Source organism: Felis catus, chromosome A2 (assembly GCF_018350175.1).
Source record: "Felis catus isolate Fca126 chromosome A2, F.catus_Fca126_mat1.0, whole genome shotgun sequence".
Lineage (NCBI taxonomy): Eukaryota > Metazoa > Chordata > Mammalia > Carnivora > Felidae > Felis > Felis catus.
The window spans coordinates 6,348,587-6,372,690 of record NC_058369.1 but is presented as its reverse complement, the minus strand read 5'-3'; the positions used below and the strand labels follow the sequence as shown (position 1 = coordinate 6,372,690).

The following is a 24,104-nucleotide window of genomic DNA, read 5'->3' as shown; positions in this document are numbered from 1 at the left end:
ATCCAGGAGGCAGCTAGATATTAGAGCCCAGGGCGAGGCAGGAGAGTCCCTCCGCCACGACAGAGGATGAGCAGCCCCCGGGAGGGTGTGTGGAGTGAGAAGCTGGCTTTGCCTTGGGAGCAGCAGCTCCTTGGTCACTTGCGTTCGTGAAACACCGACCGCATGGCAGCACTAACTGGGCTCTGGTGATCCGGGTCCCGTGGGGTGGGTTCCAAGCCAAGGATTTGGATGCAAGGATGTATTAAAGAGGAGCTCCCATCCTGCGGGGAGCACCAGCGTGTGAACTGTGTCTCAGACTTTGTCCTATCTCCACGGAAGGGAGCTGAGCCCTGTACTTCTGTAGCAGTCGGTCGTTAGCTATGGGCCGTGACGGGTAAGGAGGCGGGGAGGCTTCCAGGGGCTTCGAGCTCTCCTCTGGGGGAGCCAGCGCAGGGCCAAGGGCAGCACTGAAATCCACAGACGTTTAAAACATCTTTAAAACAGCACCCACCTTGCTGTTTCTGCAAATATTCATTTGCAGAATGAATATTTCTGCAAATATTACTGAGTCTATCGGGTGCCGATGTTGGTGGGGGGGGGGGGTGGTCCAGAGGTGAACAGAGCGGTTAAAACTTCCTTTTCTCACGCGGCCGTGGAGGGAGACACCCAATAAAGAAAATGAGTAATTGACATATACAAAGTCCATTGGGCTGGGATGTACACCAAGGAGAAAAATAAAACAGGAATACAGATGTTGCCAGGGAGGTGGTTTAAAGAGTGAAACTTTAAACAGAAAGATCCAGGGGCACCTGGATGGCTCAGTTCGCTGAGCGTCGGACTTTGGCTCAGGTCACGATCTCACGGTTCGTGAGTCTGAGCCCCACATCGGGCTCTGTGCTGACAGCTCAGAGCCTGGAGCCTACTTCGGATACTGTCTGTCTGTCTGTCTGTCCCTCTCTCTCTCTCTCCCCGTCCTGTGCTCACGCTCTGTCTTTCAAAAAATAAACATAAAAAATTTTTAAATAAGAAGACCCAGAGAGCCTCTGTGATGTGGCCACATCAGTGCAGCGATCGGAAAGGAGTGAGAGAGGGAGCGATGTGGGCATCTAGAGGAAGGGCATTCTAGCAAGAGGGGGCAGTGCAAAGGTCCTGAAGCAGGATGATGCCTGGCTTGTTGGAAGAATGGCAGGAGGCTGGTGTGGCTGAAGCAGGGCCCGAGGCGGCTAAGTTCAGGCAGGTAAGAGGTGATGCTCACAGCCCCTTGTAAGAACTTCACATCTGACTCCTGGGTCTGTGGATTCATTTAATGCGGATTAAACGAGACGAGGCAGGCTATGCACTTAACATACAGCAAATGTCCAGGAAAGATTAGCCGACGACTATTTCTTGAGACCGTCAACAGAAAAGAAAGTGGAACCTTCTGTGAATTGCATCGAAAAATGGAACGCATCAACAGTCCCGCTAAAAAATAATTGTCTCCCACCATCACCACCAGGCTATCAACAGCCAACAAAATCCTTAGAACTCAGCCTCAGCCTGACAGTTCTATGTGGCCTGACCTCTGGTCCAAGGAATGGCGCTCTGTCTGAGACCTCAGTGCCCAGTCCCAGTCCAGGAGAACCCAAGGTCAGTATTGAAGTCACATCCTCTGCCCACCCATCAGGCAAGGCCAAAACAAGCAGGCGCTGATTAAACGACTCTATTCTGAGCAGGTTCATACACCCAGCCTGCCTGGCCCCCCTTCTCTCTCCTCGGCTGAAAAGTGGGAACATGCTGAATGGCACAGGGGGAAAAAAGGAATAAAATGATCCCAAGTGAGGAATTCGGTCAGTTAGGATAGTCAAGATAAATGCCAAGGCTCCAGTCCCTTCTCACTCATTGATGTCTCTGGACCTCAGTTTCCACATCCGTGAAATGGGCGCTCTGAGTTGATGGAGGATGATTCGGAGACAGCTTCTTCCATCGTGTGTCTCTGCCGTCCCAGGAATGTCTGCCCATGTTTGCTGCTGCAATCCTTGAAGAGGGGGAGGAAACAGCCCCACTGTCCATCTGCAGGGGACCAAGTAAATAAGTACTAAAGAACTTTCACACCATAGAACAAGGGTTGGTTTTTGTAAATAAAGTTTTTTTGGCACAGAGACCATTGGATCTACAAAAGCTAAATATTTACTCTCTGGCCCTTTAAGAAAAAGTTTGCCAAACACTGCCATAGAATATTATAGAATATAGAATATTATACCACCATGCTACTTTAAAAAAATTTTTTTAATGTTTTTATTTATTTTTGAGACAGAGAGAGACAAAGCATGAGTGGGGGAGGGGCAGAGAGAGAGAGGGAGACACAGAATCTGAAACAGGCTCCAGGCTCCGAGCTGTCAGCACAGAGACCGACACGGGGCTCGAACTCACGGACCGCGAGATCATGACCTGAGCCGAAGTCGGACGCTCAACCGACTGAGCCACCCAGGCGCCCCCCACCATGCTACTTTTAAGTAGCATGCAAAGTCTTGTTTTTCAGATAATGACCTAGAAGGGTGAACATGATCTATTATAGCAAAAAAAAGTTGCAGAAAATTATGTATGGTATAATTCCATTTTGGCAAAGTAGATGGGTATTATTTATTTATTGGAGGATATAAGAAATTATATAGACGGATGTGTACGTGTGTTTATTACATTCTGGGAGGCCATACAAATGGTAATTATTGTGGTTGGAATCACTACAGGGGACTTCCACATTCTCTATTTTTGTGTTGTTTTTGTTTTGGTTTACAATACGTACTACTCTTTTCCAATTAAGCAATTAAAAAAAGTTGACTCGTGTTGTGGCAAAATACACACAACAAAAATGTGCCATCTTGACCATTTTTTTTATTTTTTTTTAACGTTTATTTATTTCTGAGACAGAGAGAGACAGAGCGTGAGTGGGGAAGGGGCAGAGAGAGAGGGAGACACAGAATCCGAAGCAAGCTCCAGGCTCCGAGCTGTCAGCACAGAGCCCGATGCGGGGCTCCAACTCACAGACCGCGAGATCATGACCTGAGTTGAAGTCGGACGCTTAACCGACTGCGCCACCCAGGCACCCCTATCTTGACCATTTTTAAGTGCACAGCTCGGTGGCATTCAGTACATTCTCATTGTTGTGCAACCATCCATCTCCAGAACATTCTCATCTTGCAAAACTGAACTTCCGTCCCCCATTAAGTACCAACTCCCCATCCCTCTTCCCCAGCCCCTGGCTCCCCACATCTATGAATTCTATCTCGATGAATTTGATGGTAGGGACCTCATATGAGTGCAATCCCACAGTATCTGTCCTTTTGTGAGTGGCTTGTTTTGCTGAGAATAAGGTCTTCAAGTTTCACCCACGTTGTAGCAGGTGTCAGAATGGCCTTGCAGGTTTGCTCAATGCTATTCCTTTATCCTCAATGCATTTTCTTTATCCATTCATCCGTCCACAGACACTTGGGCTGCTTCTGCCTTTCAGCTATGGTGACTACTATCGCCATGATCATGGGTATGCAAGTATCTCTTCAAGCCTCAGCCTTCAGTTTCTTTGGCTATGTACCCATGAGTGGAATTGCTACATCACGTGGCAATTCTGTTTTTAATTTTTTTAGACACCACCATACTGCTTTCCACAGGGCCTGCGGTAGTTGATATTCCTATCACCAATACATGGCTTTTAAAATGAAATCTTGGGGCGCCTGGGTGGCTCAGTCTGTTGAGCGTCCGGCTTCGGCTCAGGTCACGATCTCACGGTTCGTGGGTTTGAGCCCCACATCGGGCTCTGTGCTGACAGCTGGGAGCCTGGAGCCTGCTTCGGATTCTGTGTCTCCCTCTCTCTCTGACCCTCCCCCACTAATGCTCTGTCTCTCTCTCTCCTTCAAAAATAAATTAAAAACATTTTAAAAAATAATAAAATAATAAAATAAAATGAAATCCAACCTCACCACCCTCTGTTCTGAGCAAAATGAACGTTACACGTTGGTAACATTTTAGAAAAGAAAAATTTACTGAGCACAGTAAGGATGAAGACAGGCAGAGTCCTCGCTCTCATGAATTTATGTTTTAGTGAGGAAGACAGACCATAAGCACATAAATAAATAAGTAATTTTCAGATTGTGTGAGGGACAAATGCTGGACAGAGAATAACATAAAGTAACAGAATTAGAAGTAACTAGGCAGTTTTCTGTAGGCTTAACATTTTTCACAATTAAAAAAAAACTCTTTAAAAAGAATAGACTTCCAGTTTTACAAGATTAGAAGTTTCTGGATTTGGGTTGCACTGAGAAGTGTACACTTAGAAATGGTTAAGATGGTAAATTTTTTCTTATTTTTTTAGCACGGTATTTTTAAAAAAAAATTTTTTTCAACGTTTATTTATTTTTGGGACAGAGAGAGACAGAGCATGAACGGGGGAGGGGCAGAGAGAGAGGGAGACACAGAATCGGAAACAGGCTCCAGGCTCTGAGCCATCAGCCCAGAGCCCGACACGGGGCTCGAACTCACGGACCGCGAGATCGTGACCTGGCTGAAGTCGGACGCTCAACCGACTGCGCCACCCAGGCGCCCCAGCACGGTATTTTTAAAGATATTACACTCTGATGTTACTTATATAAAATTTTAAGTACAAAAAATACAGTAAAAATTACCCCAAAAAACCATGCTCTTTTTATTTTTTTCAAAACAAATTTTTGAATGTTCATTTATTTTTGAGACAGAGCATGAGGAGGGGAGGAGCAGAGAAAGAGGGAGACACAGAATCCGAAGCAGGCTCCAAGTTCTGAGCCGTCAGCACAGAGCCCGAGGCGGGGCTGGAACCCAGGAACCCCAAGATTATGACCTGAGCCGAAGTCGGACGCTTAACTGACTGAGCCACCCAGACGCCCCTCTGTTTATTTTTTTTAATGATTTTATTTATTTTTGAGAGAGAGAGAGAGACAGACAGACAGACAGAGCATGAGCAGGGGTGGGGCAGAGAGAGAGAGAGAAGGAGAGACAGAATCTGAAGCAGGCTCCAGGCTCCGAGCTGTCAGCACAGAGCCCGACACGGGGCTCGAACTCACGAACCACGAGATCACAACCTGAGCCAAAGTCGGACGCTTAACCGACTGAGCCACCCAGACACCCTCTGTTTATTTTTTTTAATGATTTTTATTTATTTTGGAGAGAGAGAGAGAGAGAGAGAGAGAGAGAGAGAATGCACAAGCAGGGATGGGCAGAGAGAGAGAGAGGGGATCCAAAGCGGGTTCTGTGCTGAGAGTTGAGAGCCCGAACCAAGACTCGAACTCATGAATCATGAGATCATGACCTGAGCCAAAGTCGGATCCTTTTTTGTTTTATAATTTTTTTATAATGTTTATTTATTTATTTTTGAGCAAGAGAGAGAGAGACAGAGCACGAGTGAGATACCACTCCTCATCCACCAGAATGGCCCAAATTAAAACCAATGACCAGGCCAGGTGCCATCAAGGAGCTGGAGGAACTAGAATTCGATACACCGCTGACGGGGGCGCGAAATGGTAGCGACACTGGGGAAGCAGTTTGGTGGTTTCCTGAGAAATCGCAGGTGCACTTCCCATACAGCCAGCCTTTGCATTCCTGAGTATTCGCCCGGAAGACGGGAACGCCCACGTCCACGTGCAGATCTGAACGGAACGTCCGCCGCTCTTTCTGTAACCTCCAGAAAATGGAAACAAACCCAACGCCCATTCTCAGGCGGGCAAATAACGAAGTTATGCTATATCCGCCTGCTGGTGAAACGGAGAACAAACTCTGGACGCGCAGGACAACCTGAATGAATCTCAAAATCATCATGTCGAGGGAGATCACATGTTCAGACCAACAAGCAACAACAAAACGAAAAGAAAACGTATCAGTTTTTTTTTAAATTGGTGATGTGGGGGCAGGGGTGAGACAGAAGGGAACAATATCGGGGGACAGTAGGAAATTAATTTTTTTTAACATTTATTCATTTTCGAGAGACAGAGAGAGAGCGCAGGCAAGGGAAGAACAGAGAGAGAGGGAGACACAGAATCCGAAGCAGGCTCCAGGCTCTGAGCTGTCAGCACAGAGCCCAACAAGGGGCTCGAATCTACAAACCGCAAGATTATGACCTGAGCCTAAGTCGGACACTTAACCCACTGAGCCACCCATGCACCCCATAACTTTAGGGGTGCATGGGTGCATGATCCTTTTTTTAAATTTTTTTTAACATTTATTTATTTTTGAGACAGAGAGAGAGAGAGAGAGAGCATGAACGGGGGAGGGGCAGAGAGAGAGGGAGACACAGAATCGGAAGCAGGCTCCAGGCTCTGAGCCATCAGCCCAGAGCCTGACGCAGGGCTCGAACTCACCGACCCTGAGATCGTGACCTGAGCGGAAGTCGGACGCTCAACCGACTGAGCCACCCAGGCGCCCGCATACATGATCTTAACTATGATGATGGTCTTACAGGTGTATGAAACGTTAGAACTCATCAGATGTTTTACTTTAAATATGTGCAACGTATCAGGTGTCAGTTTGGCTCTAGGTACTTTTGCCATAAACGTCTTCGCCGCGGACGTTTTCACTGCAAGCACTTTCGCCACTTAACTAATTGGCCATAAGGCAATTTCGCCATAAAAGATTAAAAAAGTAACTGGTTAACAGTTTGGTTTCATTTCTCCGTTGACACGGCACTCTCATATTCACACTGTATGAATCTTGGCCCTCACAACGGTCTATACAGTGGCACAGTGTTGAGCCCCTGTAACCCACAGAGCTTTGCAACATCTACCAACGGATGGCCGTGTGAAATATGGCAGAAACAAACAACAGTGGAGAAGGCTCTCACGGGGCAATAAAAATCTGTTACAAATATGCAGACAGTATTTGGAAACGGATACATTTCTTTTTTTTTTTTAATGTTTTTTATTTTTTATCTATTTATTTTTTTTTCAACGTTTATTTATTTTTGGGACAGAGAGAGACAGAGCATGAACGGGGGAGGGGCAGAGAGAGAGGGAGACACAGAATCGGAAACAGGCTCCAGGCTCTGAGCCATCAGCCCAGAGCCTGACGCGGGGCTCGAACTCACGGACCGCGAGATCATGACCTGGCTGAAGTCGGACGCTCAACCGACTGAGCCACCCAGGCGCCCCTCTTTTTTTTTTTTTTTTTTTTTTAAGGAATCTCTACACCCCACGTGGGACTCGAACCCCAGATCCTGAGATCAACAGTCAGATGCTCTGGCGACTGAGCACAGGACACCTTTCTTAATGAAAGAAGGAATGTTCACGAAAAGAAAGAAAAAGCAGGACACCAAATGAAGAGAAGAATCCACAAGTACGTGCACAACGTTATGAACAAAAGACTTCGGAGACAAGGCCTTAGGTACCGTCCACAAAAGGAAGTCAGTTACTCTCCCAAGTAACTGATTCATTTATTTGCCCACGAATCTACACGGCACGTGTGGAATGCATTCCAATATGTTGTATTTCGCAATAAAGTCTTTCTAATTTTGTTATCCATTTTTCATGTTTCATTACGTCCTTTTCACTGTCCCCTTTCGATTGTTTGTGATTTTACGGCAAAATGGCCTCGAGGTCAATTAGTCAAGGGGCAGAAATCTTTGCAGCAAAGATGCTTCCAACGAAAATATCGGCCACGATCACTTACACCTCAACAAAGCCACTGAAGATAAAAGCGATGCGGTCCCTTTGAGTCCAAAGTAGTTCTAGGACACACGCACCTGCCGGGTCCCATTCAGGCTCTGCAGACCCTTCCCCTCCCACCTGTGTCCCGCGCGGCGCCTCCTCCCGGACCTCCCAGCTTCCGCTCCTGCCCCCTAGAGTCCATTCTCAGCACTGCAACCCTGGGGCTTTTCTTATCTTCAATACAATACAGTTCACCTGGTGTCCAGGGCTCAGTGGACTGGCAAGGCCCCTCATAGTTGCCCCTGCTGACCTCCCACCACACTCTCTGGCTCCCTATGTTTCAGCCAAATGAAATCTTTCAGCACCACCCATCAGAAAGGCTCTCTTCACTACTGTGTCCCCAGTCCCTGGAACAAGGCTCGGGTCCCTGCAGGCATCTTGGGAATTTATTGTTTCTTCAATAAATATTCATGGAGCCCCCTCTTTTTAAAAAAAATTTTAAATGTTTATTTTTGAGAGAGACAGAGACAGAGTGCGAGCTGGGGTGGGGCAGAGAGAGAGGGAGACACAGAATCCCAGGCAGGCTCCAGGCTCTGAGCGGTCAGCACAGAGCCCGGGGCGGGGCTCGAACCCACGAACAGTGAGATCACGCCCTGAGCGGAAGTCGGACGCTTAACCGACTGAGCCACCCAGGCACCCCTGGAGCGCCCTCTTTGGGCCAGGTCCTGGAATTGGCACCAGAAAACAGTGGTCTCTGTAAGCCTCCTGGAGCTTACAGTTGAATCAAACAATCCCACAAACGTATTAATATATTACATCATAATACATTATAAATACAATAGATCAATATATTGCTACAAATGTCACTCATCTGTTTGTTCAACTGCGCGTGCCAATAATTACCGCCAATAATCGTTTCTAGCAAACACAGGAGTTTCATCTCTCTGTGGCCGCTGTCTCAACTGGAAAGGACTTCTCCACCTAGAAAACTTCTGTCCATTCATCAAAACACAGCTTAAAGTTTACTTCCTCTGCCCCTCTCCCTCCTACATTTCATGACATGAACACCTCTCTCTACTGTGCTACTGTAGAAATAAACTTCCGAAGCATGCAACTCAAGCGGTCAGTAAAAAAGCAACAAAAGCTGAGAAAGGAATTTGTAATGAGTTTCAAAGACCTTCATCAATTAGAACACACACACACACACACACACACACACACACACACACAAAAGGGATTTGGGAACTGAATAGCCAGTTTGTCCAAGAAATAGAAAACAAGCAGTATTCTCTAAAACTAGATCTACTGGGGCTTTTTAAAAAATGTTTTTATTTATTTTTGAGACACAGAGAGAGGGAGAGAGAGCGTGAGTGGGGGAGGAGCAAAGAGAGAGGGAGACACAGAATCCAAAGCAGGCTCCAGGCTCCGAGCTGTCAGCACAGAGCCCGACACGGGGCTTGAACTCACAAACTGTGAGATCATGACCTGAGCCGAAGTCGGTTGCTTAACCGACTGAGCCACCCAGGCAAACTGGGGCTTTTTTACAATAAAAGAATACGGCATACAACACTACGCTGAAAAATTTGAAAATCTCCATGGAATTTGAGATCCCTACAGATATATATGTTACCAATATTAACTCAAGAAGGATTAAAACACCAGGGCACCCGGATGGCTCAGTCCCTAGAGCACACAACTCTTGATCTCATGGTTGTGAGTTCGAGCCCCATGTCGGGTGTTAGAGATCGCTTAAAAATAAAAAAAAAATTTTTTTAATGAGAAAGAGTAGAACATCTGAATGAATCAATAAATAATGATGAAAAAACCGAAAGATATTATCAAAAATAACCCCTCCAAAAAATGGTCAATCTCAAAGGCTATATCATTATTCCACCTTCAAAATTCAAGAAATAGGTAAAAATTTCCAAAATAGATGGAAAACTTTCCAATCATTCTATAAACAGCCCAAACCTGATCCAGCCCTGATGTAAAACTGTAGCAAGTTAGTAACAGAAGGAGGTTTTAATGGTCTAGGAGGGTGACATAGTGTTCAGTTAAGCACACAGGCTCAGAAGATCTATTACCTGTGTTTAAAATCCTGACTCCTGGGGTGCCTGGGTGGCTCAGTTGGTTAAGCGTCCGACTTCAGCTCAGGTCATGATCTCATAGTCTGTGAGTTCGAGCCCCGCGTCAGGCTCTGTGCTGACAGCTCAGAGCCTGGAGCCTGCTTCAGATTCTGTGTCTCCCTCTCTCTCTGCCCCTTCCCTGCTCATGTTCTGTCTCTCTCTGTCTCAAAAATAAAAACATTTAAAAAAATAAAAATAAAAAAAATAAAATCCTGACTCCTCCATTGGCTGATTTTCTTTGAATTTTCTGAGCTGAAGCTTCTTCCTGAAGAAGGGACTATTGTTAGGAATTAAAAGAAACAATCCCTGGAAAAATGCTTAGAAAAGTACCCAGCAAATATTAAGAACCCAGTCAATGGTAGCTGTTGCTATTAATTGTCAAATATGAAAAAATAATAAAGTACTTTCCTAAACTGAAATTGTTTTATCGCAACAACTCCATCACGTTTAATAGGGAAACACAAGCTTTCTTGTTACAGTTAAAGGAAAGAATATGTTGCCATTATTAGTATTCTGATGCCCTAACCATCCCAGTAGAACAAGAAAAAATAAGGGGGGGGGGGGAATAAGCATCAAGAGAAAAGGAAATCAATTAATATTTCTCTACAGGAAATAACCTTATTCACCCTAGAAAATCTAGCCAAAAAACCATTAGCGTTAATAAGAATTCAGGAAGGCAACGGGGTACAAAATAAAAACATAAATGTGAAGTGACCAGTAAGTACCAGGAAACGTAATGGGTTTATATGGGGTTAACGGGAACAAATCATTAAACTTGTTTTTCCAAAATCGCTACACTTTTAAGGGATAAAAAAACCTAAACAAATAGATATTCCTGGGTGGGAAGAATATTATGAAGATTTCACTATGGTACAGATAACAAAAAAGATAGATTTCTAGAAAAGAACAGAAAATCCTTACACAGATCCAAATAAAGATAATTATTTGGTATTTATAAACGAGCAACTTCAAACCAGAATGCAAACAGCTACTTATTCAATAAACGGACCTGGGACAAGTGAGTAATCGTTTGGGGGGAAAAAAAAAAGTCTGACCTGCACATCAACCCTCATAACCAAATAAATTCCAGATGGACAAAAGAGTAAAATGCAAAAACACTGCGGTAAAACACCACTAGAAGAAAATATGAGATGAATATTTACAAATGGCATAAATATCAAAGGAAAAGACTGGTACATTTGACTAGATAAAAAAATTAAACTTCTAGGGACTAAAAACCACTTTTAAAGAATTAAAAGAGGGGCACCTGGGTGGCTCAGTCAGTTGAGCATCCGACTCTTGTGTTTGGCTCAGGCTGTGATCTCACGGTTCATGAGATCAAGCCACACATCGGGTTCCTGCTGACGGTGAAGAGCCTGCTTGGGATTCTCTGTCTCTCCCTCTCTCTCTGCCCCTCCCCTGCTCAGGCTAGCGCCAGGCTGGCTGAGTCGGTGGAGTTTGGAAGCGTGTGACTCTTGATCTCAGGGTCATGAGTTCGAGCCCCACGTTGGGTGTAGAGGTTTTACTTAAATAAATAGGACTTAAAAAATGTTTTTAACTTAAAAGAGAAAAGAAAACCTAGAAAAGAATATTTGAGGGGCCCCTGGGTGGCTCAGTTGGTTAAGCGTCTGACTCCTGATTTCGGCTGAGGTCATGATCTCAGTTTGTGAGATCGAGCTCCACGTCAGACTCGGCTCTGACAGTTGGGAGCCTGCTTGGGATGCTCTCTCCACTCTCTCTTTCTGCCCATACCCCAGTCAAAAGAGCTCTCTCTCTCTCTCTCTCTCAAAATAAAAAACACAAACTTTTTTTTAAAATCCTTTAAAAAATATTTGAAACACATTTGCAAAAGGATACTTCTTTTATTTTTTTTTAATTTTTAACGTTTTATTTTATTTTTGGGACAGAGTATTTTTTTTAATTTTTAAATTTATTTATTTATTTTGAGAGAGACAGAGACAGCACAAGTGAGGGAGGGGCAGAGAGAGAGAGAGGAAGAGAGAGAGTCCAAATCAGGCTCCTCACTGCCAATGCAGAGGGGTTCAAACCCACAAACCGTGAGATCATGACCTGAGCTGAAACCAAGAGTCAGATGCTTAACCAACTAAGCCACCCAGGTGCCCCACAAAAGATGACCTTTTATGTAAGAAATCTTAGAAATTGGGGCACCTGGGTAGCTCAGTCGGTTAAGCATCCAACTTTGGCTCAGGTCATGATCTCATGGTTCATGGGTTTGAGCCCCAGGTCGGGCTCTGTGCTGACAGCTCGGAGCCTGGAGCCTGCTTCCGATTCTGTGTCTCCTTCTCTCTCTGCCCCTGCCCCTGCCCCTGCCCCGCCTGTCTCTCTCTCAAATATAAATAAACATTAAAAAATATTTAAAAAAAAAAAAAAAAAAGCACAGAGCCCGACATGGGACTCGAACTCACAAACCGTGAGATCATGACCAGAGCCAAAGTCGGACGCCCAACCGACTGAGCCCCCCAGGTGCCCCAAGGACTCCTTTTTTTTTTTTTTTACACAGTAGCTATGCTCAGTGCAGGGTTCCCAAGAAGCCAAAGCCACTGACATTATACTGGATGTTTGTACCCACCAGGGAGAGAAAATCCTGAATCATTTGAACTAGGGTCCTTCTTCCCGTGGGAAGCACCATGAGCCCCAGGCCCCCTGGTCTTGAGCCTGGAAAGCGATCCTCTGCTCGATCAGATCCGGCCCGGAATCTGGGCTGGTCACGCGACTTCCCGCCCTGGTTTGACTCACAGAGCGTGGCTGGACCATCTGACATCCCACTGGCAATAGCAGAGAGTTCCAGTGGCTCCATAATTGTGCCAACACTTGGTATTGTTTGAATTTTCCACTTCAGCCATTCTGGCGGGCGTGCAGTCGGGTATCTCGCGGTGGTCCCGATTTGCGTTTTCCTGATGAGAAACGACGCTGAGCAGCTTTTCGTGGGCTCCCGGCTAGTCATCTGTTCTGATGTTCTGAAGCATCTGTCAGGTGTTTTTGCACCTGAGACACCTTTTATGTCTCTAAACGTCCAGATGCTTCAGGATCCTATCTGCTTCCCATGACGCTCTCAAAAAGCTTCGCAAGAGTTTCTCAGCCTCGTCTCTGTCGACATTTGGGGTCGTAGCCTCCTTTGCAGGGGGGCGGGGGGGCCTTCTGTGCCTTGTAGGATGTAGTGCTGATATCCACGCACTGGATAACAGAAGCGCATCCCCCTGGCTGGTGTGGCAAACAAAAATATCTTCGGACACTGACAGATGTTCCCTGGCGGGGGTGGGCGGGGGGATTGCCCCTTATTTCAGAGCCACAGGGGTAGAGTCACCCAGGCCTGGGGTCCGTCCTGCCCCTCTGCGTCCCTCTAGCTCAGAAAACGGGGCCCGATCGATAGTGCCCCTCAAGGCACGCTGACAATTTGGTGCCATAATCTCCCAGACGCACTGCTGGGTACACACCAGCTGGCCAATAGATCAGGTTCATCATCCAGTTCTGTCTGGACTTGGCAGGGGAGGCACGGAGCTGGGTCCAGCTGGCAGAACCAGCCTCCAAACAACCCAGCATGTGCGGTCCCAGCCCCTGTCCACGCGCGGTCCCAGCCCCTGTCCATGCGCGGTCCCAGCTCCTGTCCCTGGGAGCCACTCCAGACAGTTCTGGATTCCTCCCTGGGAATGGCCCAGAGGCCCAGAAGCTGCCAGAAGGAATTTCCTCCACTGCATCCTGGTTCTTTGAAGGTACATTTGGCTTACGGGGGGGGGGGGGGGCTAGAGGGGCTGGGGTCAAGGCTAGGAGGAAAAGGGAGTCTCCGTGGGCCAAGCTGTTCTCTGGGTCTGACATAGAGCAGTGCTGGGCATCAGGAGATCCTGGGATCAGGCCTAGCCAGGTCTGAAGGCATCTCGGCACCATGCACGGACCCCCCCTTGGACACACCCGTGCGGTACGTACATTAGCAGGTGGGGGACACGCATGTATTCATATGGGCACCTGCACACACGTGTTCAAGCACACGTTTGCACGTCTCTAGCACACAGGCAAGAAGGCATTCAAATACACCCCTGCAAACACACACACAGACAAGCCTGGGTACACGTGGACACCCACGGGATCCCGCAGTCACGGATATGCTCTAACACACCCCTGCAGGCACGCACGTGTGCCCCCTGGGCAGACACACCCAGAGAGCCACGTGTGCACAGGCGTACCCGTGCGGGACGGCAAGCAGAGGTGTGCTCAGGGCACACGGGGATTCACGTGGACATGCACACTTAGTTGCAGGTACACTCACAGCCACGCTCAGCCCGCGGGAGCACACGTGTGACGCACACGGAGATGCGGTCGACCCACACACGCAGTGGCTGTGCGTCTTCTGTCGTCGGTATCCTCGGGTGCTCCCGCCTGTATCCCCAGCCCCCAGCGCCGCACACACTTAGCCCCGTGTCCGCCGATGTCTACGGAGCACCTCGCGTACGTGGGGGGCTCTGTGCTCGGCTCCGGGGGTCCCACGAGAGCTACTAAAAGCCAGCCCGGAGGCGCTTGGGTGGCTCCATCGGTTAAGCGTCCAGCTCTTGATTTCGGTCAGGTCATGATCTCACTGTTCGCGAGATCGAGCCCCGTGTCTGGGGGTTACTCTCTCTGCCTCTCTCTCTGCCTTTCCCCACACACACCAGAGGGAACACCAGCTCCTCAAACCCCACCAGCTGCTGACACGGACCTGAGGGAGAACAAGAGGCTGGCGGGGGAGGGACACCAGCGTGGGGCAGGGGTGGGGACTCAAACTCGGCCTAGGGAGTCAGAAAAGGTGGCCTCAGAGTGAGCCCTCCACAGACACCGGCACTCGAGCTCAGGGGCACACACACATTTGCACCCCCCTTCCCTTCCCCCCATACTTTCCCCACAAGGCGTTTACCCCCAAAGCAATGCGAAGAAGCCAGGAGGACTCACGAGAGCTGATGCTTCCCCGGGGGGCACCTCCAGGTCCCTCCCTGGAACTGCAGCTCCAGCCATCTCCCCCACACAGGCGGTGACACCCAGCGTCTGACCTGCCCCTCCCCTCCCCCCGCGACCCCTCCACTTCTCCATCTTCTCCAACACCCTCGGGGCATCCTCACCCACAAGCTTTCTCTCGCCACACAGTCTGTCCAGTCTCCCACTTCACCCAATCTCAAATCTCACCACGTGCCCGGTCTGCAAAATACACCCCGAATTCAACCGCCTTCCCTCCTCCCGCTGCCTCATCTGGTCAGCCCCCTCATCTCCCGCCCCTTCCCCTGGTCCCCCTGCTCCCACCCGCATCCCTACCATCTGTCCTCCCCCCAGTGTCCTCCAAAGGGGAGCCAGGACCCTCCCTCCTGCCCACGGCCATCCGGGGCGCCCACCTCCCTCCTGGTAAAAGCCCAACTCATCTCAAGGCACACGAGATTGTGCAGGACCCCATCCTGTCCCCTCCTTGCCCTTGCCCTCTCCCATTCTGCCCCTCACTCACTCTGCTCCAGCTACAGGGGCCTCCTCCCTGCTCCTCCAACATGCCAGGCAGGGTACTACCCCAGGACCTTTGCACCTGCTGTTCCATCTGTCCAAACTGCTCTTCCCCCTGATATGCCCACACCTCACTCCTTTACCTCCTTCGGGTCTTTATTTTTATTTTCGATCCCCTGCCACTTGAAAAGGCCACCCCCAAACAGGGACGTCTGTGAGCTTCATCCCCTGCTGGAGTCCCAGTTCCAAATGGCGCAGGTGCACAGTCGGTGTTCCCTTAATATTCCCTAAAGGTTGAGTAAGTGTTAGACATTATTGCTGTTATTATCAGCCTATTATTTGTCCCTCAGTCCCCTGTGGTCTCTCTGGGGGCCAGGGCTTTCTCCTTCTGTCAACAAACGTTTCTTGAGGACCTACTAGGTGCCTAGCAGCAAAGGAATAGACAAAAATCCCCACACTCCCCAAATCTGCTTTCAAATGCAGGCTCCAAGTGTGTGAACCAAGAAACGATTTCAGACAACAGCAAGAAAGTACGGACAATAGAGAAAATAAAACGGGAGGTTTGCAGAGCGGCGGGGGTGAGGCCGAGTCCCCCCCCCCCCCCCCCCCCCCCCCCCCCCCCCCCCGCCCCAAGCAGGTGCTGCTACAGCAGAGGATTAAGGAGAAGGAGCCAGCTGCAGGCAGGTGGGGCGGGTGCTTCAAGTTCAGCTCACACTGAAGCTCTCACCCTGCGGCCGTAAGAATAAATGAAGGAAAACACAGACGCAGGCACACGTGACCGGATGACCCAGCCCCCCCCCCCACCTGGACCCGGGATTGCGTGACCCCTGAGTCCACGAGGGCATGGGAAGAGAGGCCCCCGTGGCCGAGACACCCTGCCCTTCCTCCGGGGTTCCCAGACGCCCTGACACAGGCTCCCCCGGAGGAAGAGGAAGAGCTTCAGCCGGGGGCAGCCTTGTGGGCCAGCTGCTGGGGTGGGGGGACTTCTTCCCTGCCCTCTTCCTTCCAGGTAACCCGAGAGGCCGCTGGAAAATTCCGGGCACAGGAAATGAAAATGGGCACATGGCGGGAAGCAGGCAGGGACGTCACACCCATAGGTGAGCAGACATCGAGGCCCTCTTGTCCCAAGTGCTGACCCTGGAGCCCCCCCTCCCCCCAGGGCACCTCCCCCAGCACCTGTGGACCAGGGAGCCGGGCTGAGAGCCAGGAGGCATCCTCGCGCTCGCCACCTCCCGTGTGGACCCAAATCAAGCTCGTTCTCCTTCCGAATCCCCCTCAAAGCCGCCCACTGCTCTCCCTCCCCTGCCTGGGCTAGGCCACCACCCTCTGGCCCAGGTAACGGCAGGACCCTTAACCAGCCTTCCGACCTCCAGGAGCGCAGCCCGTTTCCATTCTCTCCCCGCCCAGCCAGAGAGATCTTCCAGAAACAAAGCCCAGTCCTTGCCACCCCCCCACCCCCTACAGCCTCCCATGGCTCCTCATGGAGCGAAACCTAAAGTTCTTTCTAAACCCAGGTCTTGGAACCCAATCCACACCGGCCTCCATCTCGGGCTTCCTTATTAGGGCCCCTCCCCACCCCCACCCGCGCCCCGCCCATTGGCTCTCCTTGCCCCAGACCCGTGGAATCGCTTCCGGTCCCCCCTGCAGCCCAGGGCTTGCCCCTGGGTGCCCCGGCCTCACCCATCTTGCGGGCGTCTGCTGAGCCTCACTTCCTGGAAACCCTCCTGGACTCTAAGTCCAAGTTCACCCGGGCTCCCCCCAGGGAGCACAGGCCACACCGCTTCCTACCTACGATTTTGTCTGCCGCCCAAGAGACCCGAGCTCTGCAATGGCTTCCCACGCCTGCCACGGTGCGTGGTCCCAAACAGATGCGCCGCAGAGAGCAGGTGATGTCAGGTGATGTCAGGTGCAGGGGGCGGGTTTCGCCTGACTGTGCCGGGCGGGGGCAGCGTGCTGTGCTAGGCTGTTCCGCGGCTGGCTGACGGGGTGGGTGGTTACTTACCGACAGCCCTTCATGGCTCACGCTGGGGGTGGGCACAGCTGATCCCCTCCTCTGCGATCTCAGCCAAGACAAGACTCAGAGCCTTCTTGGGGCGCCCGGGTGGCTCCATCGGTTAAGCCTCCGACTTCAGCTCAGGTCATGATCTCAAACTTTCGTAGGTTCGAGTCCCACGTCGGGCTCTGTGCTGACAGCTCAGAGCCTGGAGCCGGCTTCGGATTCTGTGTCTCCCCGTCTCTCAGCCCCTCCCCTGCTCACACTCTGTCTCTCTGTCTCTAAATAATAAATAAATGTTTTAAAGAAATAAAAAAAGAAAGCTCTATGGGGGCCAGGGCAGAATTAGAGTCTAAAAGTTAAAAGCCTGGGCGCCTGGATGGCTCAATTGGTTAAGCACCTGACTTCGGATCGGGTCATGGTCTTGGGGTTCGTGAGTTCAAGCCCCACATCGGGCCCTGGGCTGTTGGCACCGATCCCGCTTCAGATCCTCTGTCCTCCTCTCTCTCTGCCCCTCCCCTGCTCATGCTCGCTTTCTCTCATTCTCAAAAATAAATAAACATTTAAAAAATAATTTTAAAATAAATTAAAGATAAAAGCCTGACTCTCCCCCGGGGCACCTGGGTGGCTCAGTTGGTTGGGCGTCCGACTTCGGCTCAGGTCATGATCTCGTGGTTCATGGGCTTGAGCCCCGCATTGAGCTCTGTGCCAACAGCTCGGAGCCTGGAGCCTGCTTTGGATTCTGGGGTCTCCCTCTCTCTGCCCCTCCCCCACTTGCAGACGCACATGTGCACTCTCTCTCTCTCAAAAATAAATAAATGTTAAAAAAAAGTTTTTTTAAAGAAGAAGAAAAAAAAGCCTGACTCTCCCTAACAGGAGCCTTGGATGACCCTGGTGTCGGGGTGCTCACTACCTCTCACTGGTGATTATCCTGATCATTAGAAGGCAGCATTTGGCTCCATCCATCTCCAGCCTCTGTGTGCCCCCACCCAGCAGCTGAGAATGACCCCCTGTCCCACGCCAGGCAAGTCCACAGAGGGAGCTTTGGCTGGAAGAAGAAGCTACCAGACTGGGGGCCAAGAGAGGGGAGACGCTGGTGAAGGACAACAGTGGCTCAGTGTTTTCCAGGAAGGCTGGAGTGCACGAAGAATGCAAAGGTGGGAAAGGACCTGCTGGGGGTGGCCCTGTGTCCCCTGACGTGTCTCCCTTGGGTGCGGTGGTGGGCGGGGGGGGGGGGGCTGTCCACTCCACCAGCCACATGGGTCCCAGCCACTGGCAGAGACGGGCAGGGCCAGCCACAGAGGTGCACGGTCGGCACCTGGCTGCAGTGGCTTCCCAGGGTCTGTCCCTCTCGGCATGTCCTTAACCAGGCAGACGTTCTAAAGGTTTCTGCACACCGCAGAAAGGGGGAGGGGGGCAGGGCCACGTGACACAGAGCCTCACCTCACTGAGCCCACAGCTTCCTCAGCTGCAAAATGGGACCAATGGAACCCATTTCCCTGGACGGCCGTGAAGGTTTCATGAGAGAAATAAGCTGTTTGGGAAGTTCTCAGAGAGCGGTGACCCCTCCCTTATGATTAACCAGCCCCGGGAGCCGCTTCAGGATGCATCTTGACAATTGGAAATATGGAAAGACACAAGGCTGTGCTGCTGTGGGCATCTCGTTATGAGAACGTTGGTTTCTTGGGTTATATTAAGATGTGGTTTTCCTGTTCAAGCCTCTGAAATCCCCTGTGGGTTCTCTGGGGGTTCAGCAGCAGGGGAAGAGGTAGGTCCCCAACAAGGAGTGGGCAGGAGAAGGAGGTCCGGCCTCCTGCACTTTGGTTGCTGCCTGAACTTGGGAAACCAGCCCCGGGTCCTTGGGGGTTGCCACAAAGGGTCCCTACGCCGGACTCCCACCATTGGCGAATTAAAAACATAAGATGTGCAGTTGTCTGTGTTTTCTCTGGCCATCCTGAGTCTCCGGGTGAGCTAAGGACCTTCTCCTGACAGAATAAATACTATCTCCTCCCTGCGTGTAGGTCTGTTTTGGCAAGGTGGGTAGGTGCTCTTTTGCTTTAAAAATACAAACCGATTGGGGGCCCCTGGGTGGCTCAGCCGGTGAAGCGTCCGACTTCGGCTCAGGTCACGATCTCACGGTTCGTGGGTTCAAGCCCCGTGTCGGGCTCTGTGCCGACGGCTCTGAGCCTGGAGATGCTTCGGATTCTGTATCTCCCTCCCTCTCTGCCCCTCCCCTGCTCATGCTCCGTCTCTATCTCAAAAAACAAACATTAAAAATTTTTAAAGAGAATACAAACCGATTAGAGGCATTAATAAACTCCCCCTGGCTTTCTGCCCATACCCCCCCACACACACACACACACACGCGACACACACACGCACACATGCACACACACAGTTATGCAGTTGAAAGGGACCAGAAGAATATTCCAATCGAGGGCACCGCAGGTGCCTTTCCCCATCCAGGGATAGCATAAGCCCCAGGGGCAATCAGCAGGGGTTTCTGATGTCATCAAGGGGCCCTAACGCAATGAGTTACCCCTCTGCACTAAATAGAATAGCTAAAATGTGTCAATGACAGCCCTGAGTGCTGTCATTGTTGCAGGGAATGCATCGGTTTTTTTTTTTTTCTTTAGCTGAGATAGCAGAGGAGGTGGTTTATCGGACACGTGTTACATTCAGCCACAAACGCAAACAGAATTAGTCTCGAAAGTCGCAGGTCCAGGGCAAAGGACCAAAAGGGACTGTTTTGGTACAAGCCAGGTGGGTCTCTCAAAGGTGGTCATTGCCATCACGTGGCGATGGGTGTTCTAGATCCTGTGAGTCAAGTGCTAGAGAGTGGGCGTGCTGCCCAACAGTTTGTACCAGCGTCCCGGGCCTCGGGCTTTCCTTATTTCTGCTCGTGTGGCCTCTGCAGGTGCACGGGCTAGCGGGTCACTCGGCCCTCTGCCTCATCTTTCTTCTTTTTCAAGAAATGGTACATTTTTTTTTAATTTTTTTTTTCAACGTTTATTTTTGGGACAGAGAGAGACAGAGCATGAACGGGGGAGGGGCAGAGAGAGAGGGAGACACAGAATCGGAAACAGGCTCCAGGCTTCGAGCCATCAGCCCAGAGCCCGACGCGGGGCTCGAACTCCCGGACCGCGAGATCGTGACCTGGCTGAAGTCGGACGCTTCCCACAGGACCCAGTAATCCGCTTCTAGATATCTTCCCGAGGAAAATAAAAACTCGTGTTCCCACGAATGTTTACAGCGGTGTTGTTCGTAATCGCCAACAACTAGATACAGTCTTACATGACCGTCAGTGGGTGACTGGAAAACAGTAGCGGAATAACTTATACTGGAACGTTCCACAGTGATTCAAAGAAAGACTCAGAGCAACGTGGATGAATCTGAAATGCATTATGCTGAGCGGAAGAAGTTCAGACTCGAAGGTTAAAGATCTGTATAGTTCCCGGGCGCCTTGGGTGGCTCAGTCGGTTAAGTATCCGACTGCAGCTCGGGTCACGATCTCACAGTCCATGAGTTCGAGCCTCGCGTCGGGCTCTGTGCTGACAGCTCAGAGCCTGGAGCCCGCTTCGGATTCTGTGTCTCCCTCTCTCTCTGCCCCTCCCCTGCTCAGGCTCTGTCTCTCTCTGCCTCAAAAATAAATAAAAACATTAAAAAATCTTTTTTTAAAAAAAAGAAGACACATAGTGGGGGCTGGGAAGGCTGGGACCGCTTATGGCTTCCCCACGTTAGGGGAAGAGTTTCCAAATACAGACAGTCCCTCGCTCAACAAGGGTTCCGCTCACAGTTTTTCAACTTTGCAATATGGTGTGAAAGCGATATGCGTCGGGCAGAAACCATACTTTGAATTTTTAAATCAGATCTCAGTCAGCCATGAGATCACAAGCTTAGACAATCAATACACTGGCAACCATTCTGTTTTTCATGTTCAATGCAGTATGGAATAAATTGTATGAGCTATTCAGGGTCTCATTATAAAATAGGTTTGTGTTAGATGATTTTGCCCGAGGGTAGGTGAATGGAAGTGTTCTGTGTATGTTCAAGGTAGGCTAAGCCAAGCCGTGATATTCGATAGGTTAGGTGTATTAAACGCATTTGGACTTACGATATTTTCAACTTATGATGTTGGTGTAACCCCTGGATGTAACCCCATCGTAAATCAAGGAATATCTGTATATGACAATATGCATCAGTGTTCTTTTCTCTGCATCTCTGCTAGCAGTAAGTGTTATCTTTTTTTATGTTTTTTATCACTTTTTTATGTGCTTTATGACAACAGCTTGAAATTTTTATTTTTTGATGTTTATTTCTGAGAGAGAGAGAGAGAGAGAGAGAGAGAGAGAGATTGTGAGCAGGGGAGGGGCAAGGAGAGAGGGAGACACAGAATCCGAAGCAGGGTCCAGGCTCTGAACTGTCGGCACAGAGCTCGACGCGGGGCTCGAACTCACGAACTGCGAGATCATGACCTGAGCCGAAGTCAGACGCTTAACTGACTGAGCGACCCAGGCATCCCTATGATAACAGCTTGAAATTTTTACTTCAATTTTACAAAATATGGGAAGTCATAAATAAATATACAGAATTTCACAAATTTTCTGATTTCCACTATAATTTCATCTGCAAAAAGATAGTAATCAGACATACATTCTCACTCTTTTCTGTTTTTGTTGACACCCTCTTGGGTGTGAAGTAACAGCTCATTGTCACTGAAACTCACACTCTCTGGGTTCCTGAGGACTATATTTTCATATGCTCTTTGGCTTTTGGTTCCGAGAAGTACCTGTTCATGTGATTCCTCAGTTTTCTATTTATGTTGTTTGTCTTTTTTCTTATCCATGTGTAGAAATTCTTTGTATGTGAAGGTCCTAACCCTTCTCAGACAACTTACTGGTCTTTACTTATTGGTTTTGTTTATAACATTTCCCCCTAAATTTGTGTTTATGTATATATAATCAGATATTTCTGTCTTTTTTTTTTAAATGATTTTATTCGCTTTGGAGAGACAGAGGACTAGCAAGGGAGGAGCAGAGAGAGAGAAAGACACAGAATCCGAATCAGGCTCCAGGCTCTGAGCTGTCAGCACAGAGCCAGACGCGGGGCTCTCGAACTCACGGACTGTGAGATCATGACCTGTGCCAAAGCCAGACGACCAACCGACTGAGCCACCCAGGGACCCCAGATATTTCTGTCTTTTTATTCAAGCCTTCTGAGCTTCCTTTCTTAGTTTAAAAAAATTTTTTTTTTTTAAAAAGCAGCTTTTCAACCCAAAGTTGTAGAAATTGCCTTATAAGTTCCTTCTACAATTTCTATTACTTTGAGGTTTTTGTTTGTTTTTTTACATCTGCTGTCTAGCCCAGCTGGATTTTTTTTTTCCTTGCAGCACAGAAACTATCTCAGTCAACCACGTCTCTATCAAAAGTGAGAGGAGGAAAGGGAGACAGCCACCTGTGTCCCAGACCCACGTCCCTCACTGGCTCAGGCGGGGGCCCCACCCTTCGGTAGTGGGTGTTGAATTCCCAGCCTGGCGTTTGGGTTTTTTCGGCTGGCTGTGGTCCCAGCTTGTCCAGAGGAGCCCTGGAGAAGCACTCTCCTCTGGTGGTCACTACAGAGATAGCAGCTGCCGTCGGAAGAAAGCCACCTCCTAAAGCTAAAAGCTGAATGGGTTCATTTCCCCCCGCCTAAAACTGGGGAATTCATCTCTTTGAGGGATCCAAACAGATATTTGCACACGCATGCTCGTAGCATCATTATTCACGATGGCCAAAAGGTGGAAACCTCCTAAATGTCCACGGACAGATGAACGGATAAACAAAATGGGTCCAGCCACACAACGCAGTATTATTCAGCCTTAAAAAAAAAAAAAAAAAAAAAAAAAAAAAAAAAAAAAAGAACATTCTGGCACTTGCTACAACGTGGGTGAACCCTGAGGGCCGGGAAATAAACCAGCTACAAAAGGGGGGCCTGGGTGGCTCAGTTGGCTAAGCGTCCGACTTCACTCAGGTCATGATCTCACAGTCTGTGAGTTCGAGCCCGTGTTGGGCTCTGTGCTGACAGCTCGGAGCCTGGAGCCTGTTTTGGATTCTGTGTCTCCCCCTCTCTCTGCCCCTCACCCGCTCACACTCTGTCTCTCTCTGTCTCTCAAAAATAAACATTAAAAAAAAATGAAAAAAAAAAAAAAAAACCCAGCTACACACGGACAAACAGCGTTTCGCTCCATTCACGAGGTACCCAGTCCAGGCAAATTCAGGGACACAGAAAGTCAAATACGAGACACCAGCGGCTGGGAAGGGGGTGGGGAGTTTAGTGTTTCATGGGGACAGAGTCTCCATTTGGGAAGGTGAGAAAATTCTGGAGGTGGATGGTGGGGGTGGTTGCAAAAGAATGAAAATGTGCTCGATGCCACCGAGCTGTGCACTTGGAGATGGTTAGAGCCGGCCATACATTTGTGGGTCCATTTCTGGATTCTCTGTCCTGTTCCGTTGATCTGTGTGTCTTGTTTTTGTGCCGATACCATAGTAAATGTTACTTTATGTGTATTTTACCAGCAGAGACAGCAGAAAAGGGTAGTGCAAGCAGAGGGGACCTCCCTGGAGGTGACACAGGGTAGTGGAGGGGCAGGAGAGCCAGGGACACACAGCTGAGGGGTCAGCGTCCAGGAGGCCACCAGGGACCTCAGCAGTGGGAGGAGGGCGGTGACGACGGTGGCCAGCGCAGGGGGCGAGGGATCGAGCACTGAGAGCGGGGACAGCTTTCTCTAGCGATTGGACCACACAGAGAGAGCAGGACAGGGAGGCTGGGAGGGAGAGAGGCCTGAGAGAATTGAAATCCTGGCGGGGGGGGGGGGGGGGAGCCCAGAAGAAGAAGCAGAGAGACAAGAAGAGAGAC

The 24,104-nt window shown here is 49.5% G+C and overlaps 2 long non-coding RNA genes across 5 annotated transcripts; one reads left to right on the top strand and one right to left on the bottom strand.

Annotated features, from left to right (window-relative positions):
- Window positions 1-1,269: 1,269 nt before the first annotated feature.
- LOC109494159 lies at window positions 1,270-17,167 on the bottom strand. The gene is made up of 2 exons (XR_002148777.2): window positions 17,006-17,167; window positions 1,270-2,028 (listed from the first exon to the last, which is right to left on the bottom strand). It is a non-coding gene; the product is annotated as an uncharacterized LOC109494159 (long non-coding RNA).
- LOC123384107 lies at window positions 16,813-23,079 on the top strand. Of its 4 annotated transcripts, none has more exons than XR_006594736.1 (3): window positions 16,813-17,113; window positions 18,087-18,367; window positions 22,600-23,079. It is a non-coding gene; the product is annotated as an uncharacterized LOC123384107 (long non-coding RNA). The 4 variants fall into 4 exon arrangements; XR_006594735.1 differs by lacking the exon at window positions 22,600-23,079 and adding an exon at window positions 20,235-20,460 and having other exon boundaries at window positions 16,814-17,113; XR_006594734.1 differs by lacking the exon at window positions 22,600-23,079 and adding an exon at window positions 18,670-19,139 and having other exon boundaries at window positions 16,815-17,103.
- The last annotated feature ends 1,025 nt before the right edge of the window (window positions 23,080-24,104 follow it).